At 37.8% G+C, this 11,216-nt stretch overlaps 1 long non-coding RNA gene across 1 annotated transcript; it reads right to left on the minus strand.

Annotated features, from left to right (window-relative positions):
* Positions 1-5,410: 5,410 nt before the first annotated feature.
* On the minus strand, positions 5,411-8,250 carry LOC118766281. Its single transcript, XR_005002196.1, has 3 exons — positions 8,220-8,250; positions 7,898-7,900; positions 5,411-5,483 (listed from the first exon to the last, which is right to left on the minus strand). It is a non-coding gene; the product is annotated as an uncharacterized LOC118766281 (long non-coding RNA).
* Positions 8,251-11,216: the final 2,966 nt, after the last annotated feature.

The raw sequence follows: 11,216 nt of genomic DNA on the forward strand, positions 1-11,216 counted from the left end.
TATATATATATATATATATATAAATGTGTGTGTGTATGTATATATACACGCACGAACACAGATATCGCTACAGGAAGCGGTTTGGTGTATTCGAAAGATGTATGTAGATACATGAAAAAAATTATATTCTCTGAAGAAAAATTAATAACTATTGCTGAATATATTTTCTTGTTTTACTTCTGCAAATGTTTATATCATTTCGATGTAGTACTGGCGACATCAACAAAATAAAGCAAGTAAAAGAATTCTTTTTAATTGAATGTAATTAGTTTTTGATTGATCTGTGAAGGCGAGATATCGATAGCAGAGACATTGTCGCATCCCAGCAATCAATGATGCCAACATCAGATACAGCGGTATCAGTTGCAATTTAATCATTATTCCCATGTTCTATAGTACTGATTAAAATATTCCACAAATAACAACAAATGATAGATATAATGTTATTTTTCACATTAATATTAATAACAAATGCCTAAGCGTAGGAGAAGCAATAATCTGAGAATTGTTCTGCCAGATTTCTGTGAGCAATCTCCCTTCGTCATACGTTATGTTTACAAGTGATATTGATAGATGGTTCTGGTGATAGATTTAGATTAGAACTACGTCCCTATAACTAGTCTTGAAAGCATGAGATAAATGAAAAAATATCAAAACTAAACAAAAATAAGTCACACCTAAAAGACAAATTTAATAAAAGTACTCACCATCTATAAGCCATTCGCAGTGTGTTTCCATGGGGTAATTACCAGGCCCATCAGTGATAATACCATAAGAAGCATTAAGTACTTTCCTACCACTACATTGTCTATAGTGATGAACAGGAAAGACTGGGCAAGTGAAAACTGATATTACCAATCCTATACCCCAGCACAAAACTGTCCAGAAACTTGGTGTGTGAGAACGTGTTGATATAGTAGCTTTCGCTTCCATCTCCAAGGTCGCCATCTCATTTCAAGTCTCTTGTTGAGGGACAACTTCAATAAAATAAACGTAACCTGTGTCCGCAGGCAACCAGTTTAATAGATTGCCCATAAATTTAGATATTTAAAGTATCCAGAAAACATTAGAAGCATGAATAACGACAAAATTTTACGATGGCTTTCATGTATCAGAGTTAATATCCATCGCTGACATTGTCACTGACAAGTAGGTATAACTAAAACTGGGACTTTTCGGAACGAAAAACGAAATTTCATTTCGCTCTAAGAAAAATGAAATCCTTTTTCATCTTCTTTTTATCTTTTCGCTTTTCTGGCTTCTTAAGACACAACACTCAATGTTTCGGGGTATTTGAATCAAAATCAGTTTTTGGAATTCATTATTTGTAATTTTAAATTAATTTTATAATTTTCATTTTACTATTATCGTCTAAACTTCAATAAACCGTAGAGAAATAAAACAGCAAGCAATTCCCCATTTAATACAAGGATTATAATATATAATATTATTTACATAGTAGATGTAAGAATTTTATACGATACAACAATTTGGAAAAAAATTACCGAAGATGACAAGAAGGATAAGAAGAAAAAAAATATGAAAGGGGAGAATAAGAAAACCATAGAGAAAGTGGGTTGGGTACTGGTGTACACACTGAAGACTAACTCGCAACGTAACCAGAGCGCATTGTAGATGCGACTGAAATCATAACACAAGGAAAACGAGTTTTTAGGGAGTAAAACCCAGATCAGCTCTGGTCGACTATACCTATGGCACGAAAGTAATCAACCCAACAATTAGGGGCAACCAACAGATCAGTTATAGATATATTATGCCTCTGTGTAGCCGAAGACAATGCTGCACACTCCAATATGCAGTGATGAATCGAACTAGGTGCAGCATAACAATTTGGACATGTGTTATAATTTCCATTGGCCAATCTATTGCTGCGCGTATATTTTTGTGTAGTCCCCCGTCGGCTCTGATCGAGTAGGCCTATGATCATTGATATTCCAATAGTGACCATTCCACCCATCTTTTCAGGAATAGTGCTCTCCATCCTACATTAGCTGATGTGTTGTATTTAAGGCGGGAGGGTGTGATTTGGAGTAATTTATTTGTTATATTGACTAGGTCGAATGACCTCGTAGTAACTTGTTCGTTAATTAATTGTTGTTAGAGGTGGCAGTGTTACTGTTGTTGCTCTAATTACTCAAGGTAGATAAAATAAGTACCTGGAAAGAATTTAACTCCTCAAAATGAGTTGAATAATGTACTTGGTGAGAGTAGCTCATTTTGTGTGACATGAATCTACTCTGATTTTTCGACTGTAGATTCAGTACCAGGAAAACGCACTTGTGTTGGGTTAAAGGGAAATTGGAGTATTTACCAGGTTTCCATGGTTCGAACAACCAAGACTTAAGTGAATTTCACCACCACAACCATCGTCATTGCTCTAAGCGCTTCCGTTTAAAATAGAAAGAAAAACATTAACAACAGAACAAAGAACCTAATAGACACACTTATACACATATACTTACTGTTTAACTAAATTAAACAAATAATCGATTTGTTACTTGGCTATTTAACCAATTGAAGGAGCGGAATTGAATCAGTGTGTGTTAATAATTGGCATAATAACTCTTCCTAGACACAACAAAATACATATATAATAATATATATACAAAGGTGGGCACCGTTAATCGTAAATTAGTTAATCCTTTAAAAATGTAACGCAAGTTAACGTTAATCCGGTAATTTTTTTCCAATGTTTTTCACCAAAATCTTCAGAATGATATATAAGGCACCTTTCACGAAAAAAAAAAGGAAAAAATTTTTTTTAATTTTTGTTTTCACACCCACCATCCCCTCACCACCCCAGTCGGCCATTTTTTTAATTTTTTTTTCACATGAGAGAAACATTTTCGGCTTTTAAAAAATTGTTAATAATTTCAGAGGAAAATGTGTAATTTAAGGGAATCTGGCTGTTGTTTCTAGCATATCCCCAAACCTCCCTACTCGTTTCTTTCTCACTCATCTATTGATATTTTTCTTCCCATAAACAAATTTTATGGAATGATGATGTCAAAGTAACACACTTGTAGTCCCAACTGAGCGAGGCAATGTTATGTGTTCGTGTGTAAGAAAAAAAAACACCTAAAAACATTTTTAGTGTTCATATGTAACACTTCTTCTGTCAAATGTAACGCTTCTTCGTTTGAATAATTCAGGTTCGAGAGAAGTGTCCAAAATATTTTCTTGTAACTTCGTAAATTTTTTACTTACAGATTTGAAATTTTGTCAGTGGGTGCTTTATATACCACTGGTTTATTGTTATGTAATTTTAGCTGATCTTGCTGAGTAAATCTAACTTTTATAGGCTGGTAAATTTAATTAACAAGTGTAAAAGCAACAACATTATGGATAAACACTAAAATTGAAATTCTTAATTCATCTTACCTGTTTGATTTGTTACTAAAATTATCCCAGATGGTAACCGACAAAAATTTTGCCACTTTTCAAGATAAGATACATTAATTTGAATTAACTAAAATACAGGTATAATCAGTACAAGATTTTATTCTCTTGGTAAATATTTCGTACCTCAATATGGAATAATTTTTTCCACAGTTTTTTCGGGTGCATTCAACGTATCTAACCTCCAAACCACTTTTTTCCAGAAAAGAAAGATGGAAGGGGTGGTGGGGACCTCGAAGTTTCCCACCAAGGGAATTTTGTTTCACGGGTCTTTTTTCTTTTCCAGGTTATTTTGCATGCTTTCATTAAATGTGACGTCGAAATCATGCATAATCGGCTCCTTTTTCCAAAAAAGGAAAGATTTAGCTGCTATTTCTAGCATGCCCTGCTACCACGTGACAGCTATTTGCATTCACACCGAAATATTTACCAACTTTTCTCCTTCCGTTTATTTTTCTACCTTATAGAAGTCATTTTCTTTGTTGACATCCACCTCAGTTAATTTTGCTTTTCTCCCAGTTCTGTGCTTTCTGGAATAAAAACCCTCACCTTATCTCAAAGCTACGAGAATTTGTTTATTTGCTTATTTATTTAAAAGATTTCGCAGAGGAATTAGATACAATGGGCTTTGGCTGGTTTAAACACTAAAGGGTAAAACAAGCTGATTTCATAGTTTTAGTCTTTTTTTAGGTTTTTTAAAGGCTTTTAGAGCCAGAAAAGGGTAAAAAAAAAAAAGAATTCAAATGAAACACAATGTTGGAATTAAACTAAAAAAAAGTTTATTGATAAGGTGGTCATAAAAAAATAGAAAACATGTTATATACATAATTTAATCTTTCCTCTTCTTCTCTATTTTGTTGATGAGATTCATATTGCCCTTCATGAAAATTTTCATCAGACAAGGATGATCTCTTGGCACTCAAGATATCCTTGCCCATGGATATATTAAGGCTGCGAGCTAGCAGAAACGTTAGCACACCGAGCGAAATGCTTAGCGGTATTTCGTCTGCTGTTACGTTCTGAGTTCAAATTCCACCGAGGTCGACTTTGCCTTTCATCCTTTCAGGGTCGATTAAATAAGTACCAGTTACGCACTGGGGTCAATATAATCGACTTAATCCGTTTGTTTGTCCTCTCTGCAGAATTGGCAATAAAGCTTAGTTCAAACTCATACAACAGTTCATCATCATCTTCAACAACTTGGAAAGGTCCTTAAACTTGGAAAATTTTTGAATTGACATCTGCTCTTCTCTCCATTCTCATGAACTCATTTCACCCTTTTTGGATAGACTTGTGACTGGTGATGAAAAATAGATCTATCGAAATGTTAAACATTGTAAACAGTGGCTTGATAAAAGGGAAAAAGCTCAGCCACAACCGAGAAAGGAACTTCATGGGAAAAAGGTTCTTCTCTCTATCTGATGGGACTGCAAAGGAGTAATTCACTTTGAATTGTTACCACCTAATGCAACAATCAATGCTCAAGTCTACTGTCAGCAATTAGAGCATTTGAACCAAGCTTTGAAGAAAAAGTGACCCGCTTTAGTGAATTGAAAAGGAATGATGTTTCATCAGGACAATGTGCAACTCCACACTGCAAAGATCACATCACAGAAGATCGAAGAGCTTGGTTAGGAAAAAATTCCTCATCCACCTTATTCTCCTGAACTTGATCCTTCAGACTACCATTTGTTTTGTAGTTAACTTTCGCAAGCCAGGAGGAGGTTGAAACTGACATTTCAGAGTTCTTCTCTTTGAAACAAAAAGAGTTTTACATTGATGGGATTAAAAAGCTTGTAAATAGATGGAAGGAAGTCATAGATAATCAGAGAAAGTACATTGATAATTAAATTTCAATAAGACATAACATTTGATCACTTGTTTTCTTTATTCAAAATTTGGACAGAACTTATGGGATGACCTGATATATATATATATATATATATACTTTATTAATAAAGCTGCAAAGACATCATAACATACTTTATTAATAAAGCTTATTACTCTACTTCTGGTGTTTGAGTACTTATTTTTCCACTTTGTTTCACATTTATGTGCTTACTCTGGTATATATATCATCATCATCGTTTAACGTCTGCTTTCCATGCTAGCATGGGTTGGACGATTTTGACTGAGGGCTGGCGAGCCAGATGGCTGCACCAGGCTCCAATCCTGATCTGGCAGAGTTTCTACAGCTGGATGCCCTTCCTAATGCAAACCACTCTGTGAGTGTAGTGGGTGCCAGTCAGGTGGCACTGGCAACGACCTCGCTTGAATCTTCTTACACGTGCCAGTGAAGCGACATTGGCAACGATGACGCTCGAATGGTGCCCTTTTACGTGCCACGGGTATGGAAGCCAGTTGGCTGCTCTGGCAGCGCTCACACTCGGATGGTGCTCTTGGCACCCTACTAGCACAGGCATAAAGTGCCAGTAAGGCGATGCTGGTAACGATCATACTTGAATAGCCGCTGTGTCAACAATCACACTCGTATGGTGCTCTTTGCATCCCGCTAGCACGAATGCCAGTCATCAAATTGCTTTTGATTTCACTTGCCTCAACAGGTCTTCGCAAGCAGAGTTTAGTGACCAAAGAAGGAAAGGTACACATAAGTGGGCTGGTTACGCTCCTGGCATAGGCCACAGGTTATGGTCTCATTTGGCTTGCCGAGTCTTCTCAAGCACAGCATATTTCCAAAAGTCTCGGTAGCTAGTCATTTCCTTGGTGAGGCCTAATGTTCAAAGGTCATGCTTCACCACTTCATCCCAGGTCTTCCTGGGTCTACCTCTTCCACAGGTTCCCTCAACCGCTAGGGTGTGGCACTTTTTCACCCAGCTATCCTCATCCATTCTTGCCACATAACCATACCAGCGTAGTCGGTCCTCTTGTACACCACATCTAATGCTTCTTAGGTCCAACTTTTCTCTCAAGGTACTTACACTGACATTACACATCCATTGGAGCATACTGGCTTCATTCCTAGCAAGCTTACGCATGTCCTCAACAGTCACAGCCCATGTTTCACTGCGTGTAGCAAGGCTGTTAGTACACATGCATCATACAGTCTACCTTTTACTCTGAGCGAGAAGCCCTTTGTCATCAGCAGAGGTAAGAGGTCTCTGAACTTTGCCGAGGCTATTCTTATTCAGTGTTTATCGCTCCTGAGCATCTGCCACATACAAAAACTATCTTCCCAGTCAGCCTTCCTTTGACATTACTGCACCTCTTATGTGTCCATAGCTTACATTGGGTACATCTCATAGAGTTTCTACCTACGCCTCTACTATAGATTGAGCAGGGCCATCTACCTGAAGGGATTTGTGGTTTGCCTGCCTTCCTACTTATTAGGACTTTGGTTTTAGCTAGGTTGATTTTAAGGCCCTTCGAGTCTAATCCTTGCTTCCACACTTGAAACTTCTCCTCTAGTTCTGATAGTGACTCAGCAATTAGAGCAAGGTCGTCAGCATAGAGGAGCTCCCAGGGGAATCGTGTCTTGAATTCCTCCGTTATTGCCTGGAGGACTATGATAAATAGGAGGGGGCTGAGGACTGAACCCTGGTGGACCCAACCGCTACCTTGAATTCTTCAGTGTACTCGTTGCCAACCCTTACCTTACTTACAGCGTCCCTGTACATGGCTTGCACAGCTCTCACTAACCATTCATCTATCCCTAGTTTCCTCATTGACCACCAGATAAGGGATTGGAGGACCCTGTCAAAGGCTTTCTCCATGTCAACAAAAGCCAGGTACAGGGGCTTATCTTTGGCAAGGTATTTATATATATATATATATATATATATATACAACAGATGAGATGCAGCACGGACTTTGTCAGTGAACAGGTCGCGGATTTTAGCGACGAAAATATTTTGACAAATTAAACTTAAATGTTGAAGTGAATCGAACGGCTTTTGTGTGTTTCTTAAATGGCTTATAAACACCTTCCACGCTGCAATTGTTTTCGTTTCAGCACACGATCTCAGATCAAATTACTTGCTATGTGAGTACATCTCCGTAATATATATATATATTTACAAGATAAGGGCAGAATATCGGTTTATTTCGAGATGCATAAATTTAATGGTTATCGACAATTTTTTTTGTTTCGGCGTATCTGGCATTAGAATTTTTCTTCTGCCTTTATCTTGTAAATTATGTATAAATTTTACCTTTAAAGGCATTTTTTGATATGCTTGGCCATTGATAAAATTTTTTTCCCGAAAAAAATGTTATCCTATATCAATTATATATATATATATATATAATATATATATATATATATATATACAACAGATGAGATGCAGCACGGACTTTGTCAGTGAACAGGTCGCGGATTTTAGCGACGAAAATATTTTGACAAATTAAACTTAAATGTTGAAGTGAATCGAACGGCTTTTGTGTGTTTCTTAAATGGCTTATAAACACCTTCCACGCTGCAATTGTTTTCGTTTCAGCACACGATCTCAGATCAAATTACTTGCTATGTGAGTACATCTCCGTAATATATATATATAATTTACAAGATAAGGGCAGAATATCGGTTTATTTCGAGATGCATAAATTTAATGGTTATCGACAATTTTTTTTGTTTCGGCGTATCTGGCATTAGAATTTTTCTTCTGCCTTTATCTTGTAAATTATGTATAAATTTTACCTTTAAAGGCATTTTTTGATATGCTTGGCCATTGATAAAATTTTTTTCCCGAAAAAAATGTTATCCTATATCAATTATATATATATATATAATATATATATATATATATACATACATACATACATACATATATATATATACATACATATATATATATATATATACATACATACATACATACATATATATATATATACATACATATATATATATACATACACACACACACACACACACATATATATATATACATACACACACACACACATACACACACACATATATATATATACATACACACACACACACATATATATATATATATACACATATACATACATATACAGAGCTGGGTGTAAGTCTGTTAAACTGCTAATCATTAATTAATGATGTTAACATTGTCATTAACAATTTAACTTTTAAGTTAACTTTGAAAATTATTATTGGACTAATTAACTTCTGTTACATTTAGCTTCTGTTAACTCAAGTCTGTTAATCCAAAACTTGTCTACTGCAGCCCATGGTCGACACAGTTTTGGCAGGCATCGCCAAAAGATTTGCAGCTCTCCTGGACGACGAGCAATGCTAACTAGCTGCTGCCTTTCACTCCAGGTTTTGCCTCATCTGGTTGGATAGGTATGATAGCACCAAGTTCACCAGAGTGAGGAGAAGCATGGAGGATAAAGTCAAGGAGGCCATAAGGCAGCAATCTGAGGAAGTGAGCAACAACAGTGAAGGTAGCAATCAATGAAGAGGTGGAAGATTACTTCTTCAGTTGTGTCACCCAACAAAAAGAGAGCAGAAGCCACAGGTCACTGAAGGGCAAGGCCTAGAATTTAGTAAAGACCTGGTTGGAGACTAACTCCAAAGATCTACTGACAGATGCTACCTTCTTGAGTGAGCAAGTGTTGGTGGACTTGTTCATCAATTCAACATAGCCACCCCTTCCAGTGCTGCAATTGAATGTCTATTTTTCATGGGCAAGGATATCTATTTCTTTACTACCCACAAGTGTGGTGGAAGTTGTTCGCAATAAACACTGAAAATATGCAGAGAATGACTTCTGCCATACACACATATATATATATACACATATCATTATCATCACCATTTAATGTCTGTTATCCATGCTGGCATGGTTGGACAGTTTGACCAGGGCTGGCAATCTAGAAGGCTGGACCAGACTCCAGTTTGATTTGGCATGGTTTCTACAGATTGATACCCTTCCTGACACCAACCACTCCAAATGTATAATGGGTATCTTTACATGCTACCGGCACATGTGACATCAGTATCTGCCACGACTACAATTTTACTTCTTTTCAAGCACAGCATAATGTCAAAGATTTCGGTCATTCGTCATTGCCTCTGTGAGGCCCAACACTCAGAAGCTGCTTTTCATGTGTCCCCAGCATTGACCACCTTGCCTCTGTGAGGACCAACACTTGAAAGGTGCTTTTTACATCCCATCAACACAGGTGTCCAGCTATGTGACACCAGCATCGGCCACTACTACAGTTTCACTTGGCTTGATGAATCTTCTCAAGCACAGCATATTGTCAAGCCTACGTGTGTCCTCGGCTGTCACAGCCCATGTTTCACTACCTTGTAGCATAGCTGTTTGCACACAGGCATCTGCCTTTCACTCTGAACGAAAGGCCCTTTGTTGCCAACAGAGGTAGGAGCTCTCTGAACTTTGCCCAGCCTATTCTTTTTCTAGCAGCTATGCTCTTGGAGCATCCACCTCCACACTAACTTGGTCATCTAGATAAAGGAAGCTATCTACAACCTCTAGTTTCCCCACCTGGCAGTTGATGGAATCTATTTTCTGTACATTTTCAGTGTTTATATATATATATATGTACTAGCATTAAAGACCCGTCGTTGCCGGGTCATAGTGCTAGTGCATGTATATATGTGTTTATATTACATGTGCATCTATATATATACATCTACACATAAAATACAAAATACAAAGTTATATCTTGATATCACTCAAAATATATAACAGACTGGAATTGTTAGCCCGTCTCTTGTAATTTCGATCAATTGTATCTTGTCCTCCCTCTTGTATAGAAGTATGGCTACAATCCAGCCTACCTCTACTTTGGGGGGGGGGGGGGGGCATTTAAAATTTTTTTCCGGGACGTCCTACGTCCCAGATATAAGGGTAATAATAAAATATTTCCACTTTGCAAGTTCGAGTCAAGTACTCCCTTGCATGCTCTGTTGATTCGAACCTTGCTTCTATTGTGGCGAATTTACCGCATCTGATTAGATATCTTTCATAGTCCCACCAAGACACTTTTCGAAGGTGCTTTTCTCCATGTTGTTTTATTATTACCCACAAGGGGCAAACATAGATGGGACAATACAATCTGATGGTGGGGTCAGACACACGAATGGGTTTTACAATAAAACGAATTAAAAAATTTTCATGAAATTACAATAAATGGACAGAAATCGAATGATGTAACAGACCGGAAGACATTACGGGTGGAGTGGGTGCGGGTTTAGCTCGGACCCCACGAGCCCCGCCTCCCCACTGATACTTTTGGTTACGCTTGGTGTTACATTTATGTTGTATCATTCACTCGCAACTTTCGTGCTACATCTTTCCATCGTTCTTCATACACTCTCCTAGTCAGGCATATTCTCTCCAGCCCTATCTTCCTTTTCAGGTGAAAGATAAAATAATTCATCAAACCAGGGCCGGAGATGAACTTGCCTGACTGTAGACCTTTCATTCTCGTCTTCCATATCACCTCTTTCGCAATTGCTACTACAACGAGAAAACGAAACTTACCTTCATTCACGAGGAAATCCGGTGGGTCAATTTTTGTAATCGACTCAGTCGACAGCTGTACTCTTCGTGTACCTGACAACAGCTGTTCGGCATAAACCCACACCTCAGACACGCCCGGACAATGAACAATAGCGTGTGGGACGGTTTCCCTATCCCGCCCGCATCTTGGACATATCGGACTGTCTTGGCCACCGTGCCTTGCGAGTTTATCCCGAACAGGTAGAGCTCCTCTGTAGCATTGCCATGCCAGAGACTTCTGGAAGTTGTCCAGTGTCCTCGGCTTGAACGTACGTCGGAACAGACTGGCCAGCTGATTATCGTCGAAACCTAGGGTTT

The sequence above is a fragment of the Octopus sinensis genome, linkage group LG1, assembly GCF_006345805.1.
Source record: "Octopus sinensis linkage group LG1, ASM634580v1, whole genome shotgun sequence".
NCBI lineage: Eukaryota > Metazoa > Mollusca > Cephalopoda > Octopoda > Octopodidae > Octopus > Octopus sinensis.